Raw genomic sequence first — 16,203 nt, forward strand, 5'->3', positions numbered from 1 at the left:
ACTGCTTTCCGAAATTGCGCCAGCTGAGTGACAAGAAAACATGATCTAAAGGAGAGTCGAGGAATAGCACCTCGAGGGTGGGCTTCATGCCCCTCCAATTGATTCAACGTCGACGTCCACCGTTTCAAAATCTGACATTTCCATCTGCCTTGACACCGCCGTTGAATCAATGAGAGGGGCACGGGAGAGGTTCGCGGCAACAACCTCTCCTATATAAGCTATTAGTGCGAGGCTCGCTCTGCATTAGAAATTAGCGAACACGCCGACATCCGCCATAAAAATCCAAATCGTTGAAAATTCTGACCAAATAGCCATCCACAACCCAATTTATTATGAGGTCGTCTAAGGAGCAAAAGATTGTCATCGGTTAGGAGATGTGAATTCATGGAGCCAAGGGACTGAAATGGTCATCGAGCTCATCTGATCAACTGGATGAATTTCACATTGAAGGGGCCCAATCCAAAAGTTCCGGAGGTCATCTCTTGGAACTCTCAAGAACAAGGACCATCTTTCTTGCAAACTCTGCTACAGCGCAAACATAGGTTGCAATTAAAGAGAAATTGCTAGGCCATCACAGTGGCCCGAGGCCAATGCTCTGACTAAGTCAATTTTCTCTTGCAATCACCATGCCGCCGTTCATAGAGAGATCTCCCCATTCACTTGCGACGTGACGCACAATCCAAGAGATAGATGCGAGCTCACCCTTGAAATGCCAGGCCACTTTCCAAGACATCCCCCGATGACACATTGGAATGACAACCGCTGTCGAACCATTCAAAATGTTTTGCCGATCGAGTTGGCACAGAGGCGACCTTAGGGAGCTCCCGCGTAGCAATCGGGATGTGCTTTCGTACCCATCTCTCACAAAAACCAATCTTAGCTGTGAACAAATTTAGAATCCAAGGCTCGTATCCATCGATATCGTCGGCACTGGATCTATATATTCAAAGGCCACGGAGAGGTTCCGATAAGAGAAGCTCCCCTGCTCGCTCGCACAAACATCCCAAATGCTAGACACAAGCTCCCGCCCTTAGCATCGCTCTCCAGATCGCCACAATGACACATTGGAACGACAACTGCTGTCGAACAACTCCCGAATTTGTACCGATGGAGTGCGAAAGACGAGCAACTTTGGGGAGCCGCGCATGGCAAACGGGCTGCTGCTTCATTTTGCTCTTATATATAGATCCGATGTCATTGATTTCGTTTGGAATCCGAGGCTGCATTCGTCCTTGCTCACGCAAGCAATGGCTCTTCTCATCGAATGGTCACGGGGAGCTTCCGATTACAAAGGCTCCCTTGTCACCCGTGATGCGCAGCCCAACTGCTAGACGATGGCTCGCCCTTTAGATCGCTGCCCAGGCAACCACCACAACGACACCATTGGAACGACAACCGCTGCCGAACCATTCCGAAATTTTTTTGCCAAAGAATTTGTTGCAAAGAGAACGACTCTGGGGAGAGAGCCCTCACATAGCAAAATCGGGATGGCTTCATGGCAACTGGATGGGATTTGAATTCATGGAGCCAAGGGAGTGAAATGGTCATCGAGCTCATCCGATCAACTGGATGAATTTCACCTTGAAGGGGCCCAATCCAAAAGTTCCGGAGGTCATCTCCTGGAACTGTCAAGAACAAAGGCCAATCTTACATGCAAACTCTGCTACTGCGCAAACATAGGTTGCAATTATAGATAAATTGCAAGGCCATCACAATGGCCCGAGGCCAATGCTCCGACTACTAAGTCAATTTTCTCTTGCAATCACCATGCCCCCGTTCATAGAGAGATCTCCCCATTCACTTGTGACGACGCACAATCCAAGTGCTAGACGCGATCTCGCCCTTGAAAGGCCGCGTTCCAAGACATCCCGATGACACATTGGAATGACAACCGCTGTCGAACCATTCCCAATGTTGTGCCGATCGAGTTGGCACAGAGGCGATCTTAGGGAGCTCCCGCGAATCGATCGGGAAGTGCTTTCGTACCCATCTCTCACAAAAACCAATGTTAGCTGAACAATTTTAGAATCAAGGCTCGTATCCATCGATATCGTTGGCACTAGGTCTATATTCAAAGGCCACGGAGAGGTTCCGATAAGAGAAGCTCCCCTGCTCTCTTGCACAAACATCCCCAAATGCTAGACGCAAGCTCCTGCCCTTAGCATCGCTCTCCAGATCACCGCAATGACACATTGGAACGACAACCGCTGTCGAACAACTCCCGAATTTGTGCCGATGGAGTGAGAAAGAAGAGCCAGATCGGGTTGACGAAAATGGCTAAGCTAGATCGGGTCGGCCACCATGGCTCGGCCACCATGGCTCGGCCACCATTTTTTGCCGAGAACTTTCGATATTAAAGCTCCCATGTAGCAGCGATAAGTACACCATGACAAAATTGCTAGAGCGCCGAGCACCCATAGCAAATTTCCATTATACCAAGCAACGCCGGAGTGCTAGACAAGGGCTCACGTTTAGATCAAGTTTTAAAACCACCAAAAACACACGCCATGGATCGGCAACCGCTGCCTCACCTTTCCCAAAATTGAGTCATCGGAAAACATGATCTAAAGGAGAGCTGAGGAAAAGGACTGAGATCGCTTCATGCCCCTTTCATTCATTCAACATCAGCATACACCGTTTGAAAACCGAACAATCAAATCCGCCTAGACACCAATGTTGAATCAATGAAAGGGGCATGGGAGAGGCTCGCGGCAACAACCTCTCCTATATAAGCTATTAGTGCGAGGCTCGCTCTGCATTAGAAATCTGCAATAGCACGAACAAAAACCTTAAAAAATCAAATTCAATGAAAAATGTGACCAAACAGCCATCCACGACACCGTTTTTGGAGCTCGCCCAGATCGGCTCGGCCAGAATGGCTCGCCTAGATCGGCTCGGCCATATCGGCTCGGCCAGCATGGTGACTTGCTGACTCGGTGAGAGTACTTCGAACTGTCAAGAACAGAGGCCAATCTAACATGCAAACTCTACTACTGCGCAAACATAGGTTGCAATTATAGAGAAATTGCAAGGCCGTCACAATGGCCCGAGGCCAATGCTCTGACTACTAAGTCAATTTTCTCTTGCAATCGCCATGCCGCCGTTCACAGAGAGATCTCCCCATTCACTTGTGACGACGCACAATCCAAGTGCTAGACGCAAGCTCGCCCTTGAAAGGCCGCGTTCCAAGACATCCCAATGACACATTAGAATGACAACCGCTGTCAAACCATTCCCAATGTTGTGCCGATCGAGTTGGCACAGAGGCGATATTAGGGAACTCCCGTGTATCAATCGGGAAGTGCTTTCGTACCCATCTCTCACAAAAACCAATGTTAGCTGAACAATTTTATAATCCAAGGCTCGTATCCATCGATATCGTCGGCACTAGGTCTATATTCAAAGGCCACGGAGAGGTTTCGATAACAGAAGCTCCCCTGCTCGCTTGCACAAACATCCCCAAATGCTAGACGCAAGCTCCCGCACTTAGCATCGCTCTCCAGATCACCGCAATGACACATTGGAATGACAACCACTGTCAAACAACTCCCGAATTTGTGCCGATGGAGTGAGAAACAAGAGCCAGATCGGGTCGACGAAAACGGCTAAGCCAGATCGGGTCGGCCAGCATGGCTCGGCCACCATTTTTCGCCGAGAGCTTTCGATATTAAAGCTCCCATGTAGCCGCGATAAGTACACCATGACAAATTGCTAGAGCGTCGAGCACCCATAGCAAATTGCCATTATACCAAGCAATGCCGGAGTGCTAGACAAGGGCTCACGTTTAGATCAAGTTTTAAAACCACCAAAAACACACGCCATGGATCGGCAACCGCTGCCTCACCTTTTCCAAAATTGAGTCATCAGAAAACATGATCTAAAGGAGAGCCGAGGAAAAGCACTGAGATCGCTTCATGCCCCTTTCATTGATTCAAAATCAGCATACACCGTTTGAAAACCCAACAATCCGATCCGCCTAGACACCAATGTTGAATCAATGAAACGGGCATGGGAGAGGCTCGCGGCAACAACCTCTCCTATATAAGCTATTAGTGCGAGGCTCGCTCTGCATTAGAAATCTACGATAGCACGGACAACTCCCTTAAAAATACAATTCAATGAAAAATGTGACCAAACAGCCATCCACGACACCGTTTTTGGAGCTCGGCCAGATCGGGTCGGCCAGAATGGCTCGCCCAGATCGGGTCGGCCAGCATGGCTCGCCCAGATCGGGTCGGCCAGCATGGCGACTTGGTGACTCGGTGAGAGTACTTGGAACCGTCAAGAACAAAGGCCAATCTTACATGCAAACTCTACTACTGCGCAAACATAGGTTGCAATTATAGAGAAATTGCAAGGCTGTCACAATGGCCTGAGGCCAATGCTTCGACTACTAAGTCAATTTTCTCTTGCAATCGCCATGACACCATTCACAAAGAGATCTCCCCATTCACTTGTGACGACGCACAATCCAAGTGCTAAACGCGAGCTCACCCTTGAAAGGTCGCGTTCCAAGACATCTCGATTTCACATTGGAACAACAACCACTGTCGAACCATTCCCAATGTTGTGCCGATCGAGTTGGCACAGAGGCGACCAAACAGCCATCCATGACACAATTTTTGGAGCTCGGCCAGATCGGCTCGGCCATAACGGCTCGCCCAGATCGGCTCGGCCAGCATGGCTCGGCCAGAACGACTCACCCAGATCGGCTCGGCCAGCATGGCTTGGCCAGATCGGCTCGGCCAGAATGACTCGCCCAGATCGGCTCGGCCAGCATGGCCCGGCCAGAACGGCTCGGCCAACATGGCTCGGCCAGAACGGGTCGCCCAGATCGGCTCGGCCAGAATGGCTCGCCCAGATCGGCTCGGCCAACATGGCTTGCCCTGAATGGCTCAGCCAGATTGGGTCGGCCAGAATGGCTCGCCCAGATCGGCTCGGGCAACATGGCTCAACCAGAACGGCTCGGCCAGATCGGGACGGTGACTTGATGAACGGACTTAGAGATTCGACTTGGTGGGCCGACCTGGCGGGGTGACTTGATGAACGCACTTGAAGGGTCGACTTGGTGGGGTGACTCTATGAATGGACCTAAAGAGTTGACTTGGTGAGAGTACTTGGTGGGGCGACTTGATGAACGCACTTGAAGAATCGACTTGGTTAGAGTACTTGGTGGGGCGACTTGATGAACGGACTCAAAGAGTCAACTTGGTGAGAGTACCTGGTGGCTCGACTTGATGAGCAGACTTAAAGAGTCGACTTGGTGAGAGTACTTGGCAGGGTGAACTGATGAACGAACATAAAGAGTCGGCTTGGTGGGAGTACTTGGTGGGCCAACCTGGTGGGGTGACTTTATGGACGGACTTAAAGAGTCGACTTGGTTAGATTACTTGTTCTGGTGACTTGATGAACGGACTTGAAGAGTCGACTTGGTGGGGTGACTTGATGAAAGGACTTAAAGGGTCGACTTGGTGAGAGTACTCGGCGGGGCGACTTGATGAACGGACTTAAAGGGTCGACTTGGCGGGGTGACTTGATGAACAGACCTAAAGAGTTGACTTGGTGAGAGTACTTGGCGGGGTGAACTGATGAACGGACTTAAAGAGTCGACTTGGTCGGAGTACTTGATGAACGGACTTATAGAGTCGACTTGGGGAGAGTAGTTGTTCTGGTGACTTGATGAACGGACTTAAAGAGTCGGCTTGGCGGGGTGACTTGATGAAAGGACTTAAAGAGTCGACTTGGTTGGGTCACTCGATGAACGAACTTAGAGGGTCGACTTTGCGGGGTGACTTGATGAACGGACCTAAAGAGTTGACTTGGTGAGAGTACTCGGTGGGGTGACCTGATGAACAGACTTAGAGAGTCGACTTGGTGAGAGTCCTTGGTGGGCCGACCTGGTTGGGTGACTTCGTGAACTAACTTAAAGAGTCGACTTGGTGGGGTGACTTGATGAACGGACTTCAAGGGTCGACTTGGTGAGGTGACTTGATGAACGGTCCTAAAGAGTTGACTTGGTGAGATTACTTGGTATGGTGACTTGATGAAAAGACTTAAAGAGTCGAATTGGTGAGAGTACTTGGTGGGGTGACTTTATGAACGGACCTAAAGAGTTGACGTGGTGAGAGTGCTTGGTGGGGTGACTTGATGAACATAGTTAAAGAGTCGACCTAAAGAGAGTACTTGGTGAGAGTATTTGGTGTGTCGACCTGGCGGGGTGAGTTGGTGAGCAAACTTAAAGAGTCGACTTGGTGAGAGTAGTTGGTGCGCTGACCTAGCGGGGTGACTTGATGAACAAACTTACAGAGTCGACCTGGTGGGCCGACTTGGCAGAGTGACTTCACGAACAAACTTAAAGAGTCCACTTGGTGGGCCGACCTAGTGGGGTGACTTGATGAACGAACTTAAAGAGTCGACTTGGTGAGAGTAATTTGTGGGCTGACCTAGCAGGGTGACTTGATGAATGAACTTAAAGAGTCGACTTGGTGGGGTGACTTGACGAACGCACTTGAAGGGTCAACTTGGTGGGGTGACTCTATGAACGGACCTAAAGAGTTGACTTGGTGAGAGTACTTGGTGGGGTGACTCGATGAAAGGACTTAAAGAGTCGACTTGGTGAGAGTACTTGGTGGCTCGACTTTATGAGCAGACTTAAAGAGTCCACTTGGTGAGAGTGGGCCTAACGGGGAGACATGGTGAGTGGGCCTAACGGGGCGAGTTGGTGGGGCGACTTGGCGAGTGGTATTAGAGAGCCGACATGGTGAGGCGACTCGGCGAGTTGGTTCGTTGAGATGACATGGTGAGCTGACTTGGCGAGTCGACCTGGCAAGCGAACTTAAAGAGTCGACTTGGCAACGTACTCAAGTCGACTTGGTGAGGCAACCTGGCGAGCGGGCTCAAGGAGTCAACATGGTGAGGCGACTCATTGAGTCAACATGGTGAGGCGACTCATGGTGAGGAGCTATCCTTGAGGCGACTTGGTGGGCCTACTTGATTAGTCGACTTGGTGAGTTGACCTGACGAGCTGACACGGTGAGCGGGCTTAAAGAGGCGATGACTTGGTGGGGTAACTCGGCAAGCCAACTTATTGAGGCGAGATGGTGAGTCGACTTGGTGAGCTGACTTGGTGAGCGCACTTAAAGAGTCAACTTCGTGAGGTGACACGGCGAGTTAGCCCGCTGATGCGACTTGGGCGGGCCGACCTGGCAAACAAACTTAAAGAGGTGACTTGGGCGGGCTGACCTGGTGAGCGAACTTAAAGAGTTGACTTGGCAATGTACTTGAACAATAGACTTCGTGAGCTGACATGGTGAGTGGGCTTAGAGAAGCAACTCGGCGGGGCGACTTGATGAACGGACTTAAAGGGTCGACTTGGCGGGGTGACTTGATGAATGGACCTAAAGAGTTGACTTGGTGAGAGTACTTGGCAGGGTGAACTGATGAACGGACTTAAAGAGTCGACTTGGTGGGAGTACTTGGTGGGCCGACTTGATGAACGGACTTAAAGAGTCGGCTTGGTGGGGTGACTTGATGAAAGGACTTAAAGAGTCGACTTGGTCGGGTGACTTGATGAACGAACTTAGAGGGTTGACTTTGCGGGGTGAGTTGATGAACGGACCTAAAGAGTTGACTTGGTGAGAGTACTTGGTGTGGTGACTTGATGAAAGGACTTAAAGAGTCGAATTGGTGAGAGTACTTGGTGGGGTGACTTAATGAACGCACTTGAAGGGTCAACTTGGTGGGGTGACTTTATGAACGGACCTAAAGAGTTGACGTGGTGAGAGTGCTTGGTGGGGTGACTTGATGAACATAGTTAAAGAGTTGACTTGGTGAGAGTAGTTGCCCGGGTGACTTGATGAACGCACTTGAAGAATCGACTTGGTTAGAGTACTTGGTGGGGTGACTTGATGAACGGACTTAAAGATTCGACTTGGTGGGCCGACCTGGCGGGGTGACTTGATGAACGGACTTAGAGAGTCGACTTGGTGAGAGTACTTGGTGACTTGGTGGGCCGACCTGGCCGGGTGACTTGATAAACAAACTTAAAGAGTCGACTTGGTGAGAGTACTCGGTGGGCTGACTTGGTCACGTGACTTGATGAACGGACTTAAAGAGTCGACTTGGTGGGCCGACTTGGACGGGTGACTTGATGAACGAACTTAAAGAGTCGACTTGGTGGGTCAAACTAGCGGGGTGACTTGGTGAGAGTACTTGGTGGGGTGACCTGGCAGGGTGACTTGATGAACGAACTTAGAGAGTCGACTTTGTGAGAGTACTTGGTGGGTCGAACTGGCGGGGTGACTTGATGAATGAACTTAAAGAGTCGACCTGGTGAGAGAACTTGGTGGGCCGAGCTGGCGGGGTGAATTGATGAACGAACCTAAAGAGTCGACTTTGTGAGAGTACTTGGTGGGCCGACCTGGCGGGGTGAGTTGATGACCGAACTTAAAGGGTCGACTTGGTGGGCCGACCTGGCGGGGCGACTTGATGAATGAACTTAAAGAGTCGACTTGGTTAGAGTACTCAGTGGGGTGCCCTGATGAACAAACCTAAAGAGTTGACCTGGTGAGAGTACTTGGTGGGCCGACCTGGCGGGGTGACTTGGTGAGCAAACTTAAAGAGTCGACTTGGTGAGAGTAGTTGGTGGGCTGACCTGGCGGGGTGACTTGATGAACGAACTTACAGAGTCGACCTGGTGGGCCGACTTAGCAGAGTGACTTCATGAACAAACTGAAAGAGTCCACTTGGTGGGCCAACCTGGTGGGGTGACTTGATGAACGAACTTAAAGAGTCGACTTGGTGAGAGTAATTTGTGGGCTGACCTGGCAGGGTGACTTGATGAATGAACTTAAAGAGTCGACTTGGTGGGGTGACTTGATGAACACACTTGAAGGGTCGACTTGGTGGGGTGACTCTATGAATGGACCTAAAGAGTTGACTTGGTGAGAGTACTTGGTGGGGTGACTCGATGAAAGGACTTAAAGAGTCGACTTGGTGAGAGTACTTGGTGGCTCAAATTTATGAGCAGACTTAAAGAGTCCACTTGGTGAGAGTGGGCCTAACGGGGAGACGTGGTGAGTGGGCCTAACAGGGCGAGTTGGTGGGGCAACTTGGCGAGTGGTATTAGAGAGCCGATGTGGTGAGGTGACTCGGCGAGTTGGTTCGTTGAGATGACATGGTGAGCTGACTTGGCGAGTCGACCTGGCGAGCGAACTTAAATAGTCGACTTGGCAACGTACTCGAGTCAACTTGGTGAGGCGACCTGGCGAGCGGGCTCAAAGAGTCAACATGGTGAGGCGACTCATAGTGAGGAGCTATCCTTGAGGCGACTTGGTGGGCCTACTTGATTAGTCGACTTGGTGAGCCGACCTGACGAGCTGACATGGTGAGCGGGCTTAAAGAGGCGACGACTTGGTGGGGTAACTCGACAAGCCAACTTATCGAGGCGAGATGGTGAGTTGACTTGGTGAGATGACTTGGTGAGCGCACTTAAAGAGTCAACTTCATGAGGTGACTCGGTGAGTTAGCCCGCTGATGCGACTTGGGCGGGCCGACCTGGCGAACGAACTTAAAGAGGCGACTTGGGCGGGCTGACCTGGTGAGCGAACTTAAAGAGTTGACTTGGCAACGTACTTGAACAACCAACTTGGTGAGCTGACATGGTGAGTGGGCTTAGAGAAGCAACTCGGCGGGGCGAATTGATGAACGGACTTAAAGGGTCGACTTGGCGGGGTGACTTGATGAACGGACCTAAAGAGTTGACTTGGTGAGAGTACTTGGCGGGGTGAACTGATGAACGGACTTAAAGAGTCGACTTGGTGGGAGTACTTGGTGGGCCGACTTGATGAACGGACTTATAGAGTCGACTTGGTGAGAGTAGTTGTTCTGGTGACTTGATGAACGGACTTAAAGAGTCGGCTTGGTGGGGTGACTTGATGAAAGGACTTAAAGAGTCGACTTGATCGGGTGACTCGATGAACAAACTTAGAAGGTCGACTTTGCGGGGTGAGTTGATGAACGGACCTAAAGAGTTGACTTGGTGAGAGTACTCGGTGGGGTGACCTGATGAACAGACTTAGAGAGTCGACTTGGTGAGAGTCCTTGGTGGGCCGACCTGGTTGGGTGACTTCGTGAACTGACTTAAAGAGTCGACTTGGTGGGGTGACTTGATGAACGGACTTCAAGGGTCGACTTGGCGAGGTGACTTGATGAACGGTCCTAAAGAGTTGACTTGGTGAGAGTACTTGGTGTGGTGACTTGATGAAAGGACTTAAAGAGTCGAATTGGTGAGAGTACTTGGTGGGGTGACTTGATGAACGCACTTGAAGGGTCGACTTGGTGGGGTGACTTTATGAATGGACCTAAAGAGTTGACGTGGTGAGAGTGCTTGGTGGGGTGACTTGATGAACATAGTTAAAGAGTTGACTTGGTGAGAGTAGTTGGCCGGGTGACTTGATGAACGCACTTGAAGAATCGACTTGGTTAGAGTACTTGGTGGGGTGACTTGATGAACGGACTTAAAGATTCAACTTGGTGGGCCGACCTAGCGGGGTGACTTGATGAACGGACTTAGAGAGTCGACTTGGTGAGAGTACTTGGTGACTTGGTGGGCCGACCTGGCTGGGTGACTTGATGAACAAACTTAAAGAGTCGACTTGGTGAGAGTACTCGGTGGGCTGACCTGGTCACGTGACTTGATGAACGAACTTAAAGAGTGGACTTGGTGGGCCGACTTGGCCGGGTGACTTGATGAACGAACTTAAAGAGTCGACTTGGTGTGTCAAACTAGCAGGGTGACTTGGTGAGAGTACTTGGTGGGGTGACCTGGTAGGGTGACTTGATGAATGAACTTAGAGAGTCGACTTTGTGAGAGTACTTGGTGGGTCGAACTGGCAGGGTGACTTGATGAACGAACTTAAAGAGTCGACTCGGTGAGAGAACTTGGTGGGCCGAGCTGGCGGGGTGAATTGATGAACGAACCTAAAGAGTCGACTTTTTGAGAGTACTTGGTGGGCCGACCTGGCGGGGTGAGTTGATGACCGAACTTAAAGGGTCGACTTGGTGGGCCGACCTAGCGGGGCGACTTGATGAACGAACTTAAAGAGTCGACTTGGTTAGAGTACTCGGTGGGGTGCCCTGATGAACAAACCTAAAGAGTCGACCTAGTGAGAGTACTTGGTGGGCCGACCTGGCGGGGTGACTTGGTGAGCAAACTTAAAGAGTCGACTTGGTGAGAGTAGTTGGTGGGCTGACCTGGCGGGGTGACTTGATGAACGAACTTACAGAGTCGACCTGGTGGGCCAACTTGGCAGAGTGACTTCATGAACAAACTTAAAGAGTCCACTTGGTGGGCCGACCTGGCGGGGTGACTTGATGAACGAACTTAAAGAGTCGACTTGGTGAGAGTAATTTGTGGGCTGACCTGGTGGGGTGACTTTATGAATGAACTTAAAGAGTCAACTTGGTGGGGTGACTTGATGAACGCACTTAAAGGGTCATCTTGGTGGGGTGACTCTATGAACGGACCTAAAGAGTTGACTTGGTGAGAGTACTTGGTGGGGTGACTCGATGAAAGGACTTAAAGAGTCGACTTGGTGAGAGTACTTGGTGGCTCGACTTTATGAGCAGACTTAAAGAGTCCACTTGGTGAGAGTGGGCCTAACGGGGCGACGTGGTGAGTGGGCCTAACAGGGCGAGTTGGTGGGGCGACTTGGCGAGTGGTATGAGAGAGCCGACGTGGTGAGGCGACTCGGCGATTTGGTTCGTTGAGATGACATGGTGAGCTGACTTGGCGAGTCGACCTGGCGAGCGAACTTAAAGAGTCGACTTGGAAACGTACTCGAGTCGACTTGGTGAGGCGACTTGGCGAGCGGGCTCAAAGAGTCAACATGGTGAGGCGACTCATTGAGTCAACATGGTGAGGCGACTCATGGTGAGGAGCTATCCTTGAGGCAACTTGGTGGGCCTACTTGATTAGTCGACTTGGTGAGCCGACCTGACGAGCTGACACGGTGAGCAGGCTTAAAGAGGCGACGACTTGGTGGGGTAACTCGGCAAGCCAACTTATCGAGGCGAGATGGTGAGTCGACTTGGTGAGCTGACTTGGTGAGCACACTTAAAGAGTCAACTTCGTGAGGTGACTCAGCGAGTTAGCCCGCTGATGCGACTTGGGCGGGCCGACCTGGCGAACGAACTTAAAGAGGCGACTTGGGCAAGTTGACCTGGTGAGCGAACTTAAAGAGTTGACTTGGCAACGTACTTGAATAACCGACTTGGTGAGCTGACATGGTGAGTGGGCTTAGAGAAGCAACTCGGCGGGGCGACTTGATGAACGGACTTAAAGGGTCGACTTGGCGGGGTGACTTGATGAATGGACCTAAAGAGTTGACTTGGTGAGAGTACTTGGCGGGGTGAACTGATGAACGGACTTAAAGAGTCGACTTGGTGGGAGTACTTGGTGGGCCGACTTGATGAACAGACTTATAGAGTCGACTTGGTGAGAGTAGTTGTTCTGGTGACTTGATGAACGGACTTAAAGAGTCAGCTTGGCGGGGTGACTTGATGAAAGGACTTAAAGAGTCGACTTGGTCGGGTGACTCGATGAACGAACTTAGAGGGTCGACTTTGCGGGGTGAGTTGATGAACGGACCTAAAGAGTTGACTTGGTGAGAGTACTCGTTGGGGTGACCTGATGAACAGACTTAGAGAGTCGACATGGTGAGAGTCCTTGGTGGGCCGACTTGGTTGGGTGACTTCGTGAACTGACTTAAAGAGTCGACTTGGTGGGGTGACTTGATGAACGGACTTCAAGGGTCGACTTGGCGAGGTGACTTGATGAACGGTCCTAAAGAGTTGACTTGGTGAGAGTACTTGGTGTGGTGACTTGATGAAAGGACTTAAAGAGTCAAATTGGTGAGAGTACTTGGTGGGGTGACTTGATGAACGCACTTGAAGGGTCGACTTGGTGGGGTGACTTTATGAACGGACCTAAAGAGTTGACGTGGTGAGAGTGCTTGGTGGGGTGACTTGATGAACATAGTTAAAGAGTCGACTTGGTGAGAGTAGTTGCCCGGGTGACTTGATGAACGCACTTGAAGAATCGACTTGGTTAGAGTACTTGGTGGGGTGACTTGATGAACGGACTTAAAGATTCGACTTGGTGGGCCAACCTGGCGGGGTGACTTGATGAACGAACTTAGAGAGTCGACTTGGTGAGAGTACTTAGTGACTTGGTGGGCCGACCTGGCCGGGTGACTTGATGAACAAACTTAAAGAGTCGACTTGGTGAGAGTACTTGGTGGGCTGACCTGGTCACGTGACTTGATGAACGGACTTAAAGAGTCGACTTGGTGGGCCGACTTGGCCGGGTAACTTGATGAATGAACTTAAAGATTCGACTTGGTGGGTCAAACTAGCAGGGTGACTTGGTGAGAGTACTTGGTGGGGTGACCTGGCAGGGTGACTTGATGAACGAACTTAGAGAGTCGACTTTGTGAGTGTACTTGGTGGGTCGAACTGGCGGGGTGACTTGATGAACGAACTTAAAGAGTCAACCTGGTGAGAGAACTTGGTGGGCCGAGCTGGCAGGGTGAATTGATGAACGAACCTAAAGAGTCGACTTTGTGAGAGTACTTGGTGGGCCGACCTGGCGGGGTGAGTTGATGACCGAACTTAAAGGGTCGACTTGGTGGGCCGACCTGGCGGGGTGACTTGATGAACGAACTTAAAGAGTCGACTTGGTTAGAGTACTCGGTGGGGTGCCCTGATGAACAAACCTAAAGAGTCGACCTGGTGAGAGTACTTGGTGGGCCGACCTGGCGGGGTGACTTGGTGAGCAAACTTAAAGAGTCAACTTGGTGAGAGTAGTTGGTGGGCTGACCTGGCGGGGTGACTTGATGAACGAACTTACAGAGTCGACCTGGTGGGCCGACTTGGCAGAGTGACTTCATGAACGAACTTAAAGAGTCCACTTGGTGAGCCGACCTGGCAGGGTGACTTGATGAACGAACTTAAAGAGTCGACTTGGTGAGAGTAATTTTTGGGCTGACCTGGCGGGGTGACTTGATGAATGAACTTAAAGAGTCGACTTGATGGGGTGACTTGATGAACGCACTTGAAGGGTCGACTTGGTGGGGTGACTCTATGAACGGACCTAAAGAGTTGACTTGGTGAGAGTACTTGGTGGGGTGACTCGATGAAAGGACTTAAAGAGTCGACTTGGTGAGAGTACTTGGTGGCTCGACTTTATGAGCAGACTTAAAAAGTCCACTTGGTGAGAGTGTGCCTAACGGGGCGTCATGGTGAGTGGGCCTAACGGGGCGAGTTGGTGGGGCGACTTGGCGAGTGGTATAAGAGAGCCGACGTGGTGAGGCGACTCGGCGAGTTGGTTCGTTGAGATGACATGGTGAGCTGACTTGGCGAGTCGACCTGGCGAGCGAACTTAAAGAGTCAACTTGGCAACGTACTCGAGTCGACTTGGTGAGGCGACCTGGTGAGCGGGCTCAAAGAGTCAACATGGTGAGGCGACTCATGGTGAGGAGCTATCCTTGAGGCGACTTGGTGGGCCTACTTGATTAGTCGACTTCGTGAGCCGACCTGACGAGCTGACACGGTGAGCGGGCTTAAAGAGGTGACGACTTGGTGGGGTAACTCGGCAAGCCAACTTATCGAGGCGAGATGGTGAGTCGACTTGGTGAGCTGACTTGGTGAGCGCACTTAAAGAGTCAACTTCGTGAGGTGACTCACCGAGTTAGCCCGCTGATGCGACTTGGGCGGGCCGACCTGGCGAACAAACTTAAAGAGGCGAGTTGGGCGGCCTGACCTGGTGAGTGAACCTAACGAGTTGACTTGGCAACGTACTTGAACAACCGACTTGGTGAGCTGACATGGTGAGTGGGCTTAGAGAAGCAACTCGGTGGGGCAACTTGGCGAGCACACCTGCTAGGGCAAGGTGGTAAAACGACTAGGTGATTCGACTTGGTGAGCTGACTTAGGGAGCTGACTTGGTGAGCGAACTTAAGGGGTCGACTTGGTGAGGCAACCTGAATAGTCAACTCGGTGAGTTGACTTGGGGAGCCGACATGGTGAGCGGTCTTAAAGAAGAAGCGACCTAGTGCGGCAACCTGGTGAGGCGAGATGGTAAGTCATCTTGGTGAGCCGGCTTGACGAGCTGTGAGTGGACTTAAAGAGTCAATTCTTGATTTGGCAAAGACCACATGGTTAGATGACTTGGTGAGCCGACCTGGCTAGCAAAATTGGCAAGCAAACTTATAGAATCGACTTGCTGTCCCCAGCCAGGATCGCACGCCTGGGTCGACCCAACTTGGTTCACCCGACTAGGTCAACCCATCTCCGTCGCCCCAGCCTCGGGCGACCCGACTGGGTCGCCAGAGTGGGTCGACGAGGAAAAAAAAAAAACAAAAACAAAAAAAATCATGGGAGGCCCTGTACAGCGAAAAGCGCTAAATTTTGGGCATTACAAAAAAAAAACAAGTTACTCGCTTTTTGATCACGCACAAGTTTCAGTTCACGTATTGCCGAGCCGACTCGAGGCGTTACGCCTAGCTAGCCAGATTCGAGGTAGGGTAGCCGAAACGATCTGATTTGAGAATTTTCTTTATAAAAAGAGATCATGATAGGCCTCGTAAGGCAAAAAAGAATGAAATTTTGGGAGTTCAAAAAAAAATGTTACCCGGTTTTGGATCGCGCACAGGGCTCGGGTCACGTAGCATCGAGGTGCCCTGGGTGACATGATTCGAGCGAAAAGTCGATGGTGGCATGAGTCGTGCAAAAACATTGGAGGCCATTAAGGCTCAAGGCGCTTCGAGTCGAGGTTGCCGAGGTGGGTCGGGTTGAAAACTTTGGGCGTCAACCAAAAAGAAAAAGTTAACCGCTTTTGGATCATGTACACGGCTCGGGGCAATTAGAATCAAGTCGAGCACGGTGACATGAGTCATGCAAAAAATTTGGAGACGACTCGAGTCGGGGCATCCGACTGTTCAAAACTTTGGGACTTGACAAAAAAAAAGAAAAAAGAAAAAGTTACCCAGTTTTGGATCACGTAAGTGACTCGGGCCACTCAGAATCAAGGCGAGTGCGATTACATGAGTCGAGCGAAGAAAAAAATGGAGGTGGTTAAGGCTCGAGGTAATTCAAGTCAGGGTAGCTGAGTCGATTCAAAAACTTTGGCCATTAGCCAAAAAA

The sequence above is a fragment of the Cupressus sempervirens genome, chromosome 2 (genome assembly GCF_028749045.1).
Source record: "Cupressus sempervirens isolate cs-2001-9-10 chromosome 2, ASM2874904v1, whole genome shotgun sequence".
Taxonomy (NCBI): domain Eukaryota; kingdom Viridiplantae; phylum Streptophyta; class Pinopsida; order Cupressales; family Cupressaceae; genus Cupressus; species Cupressus sempervirens.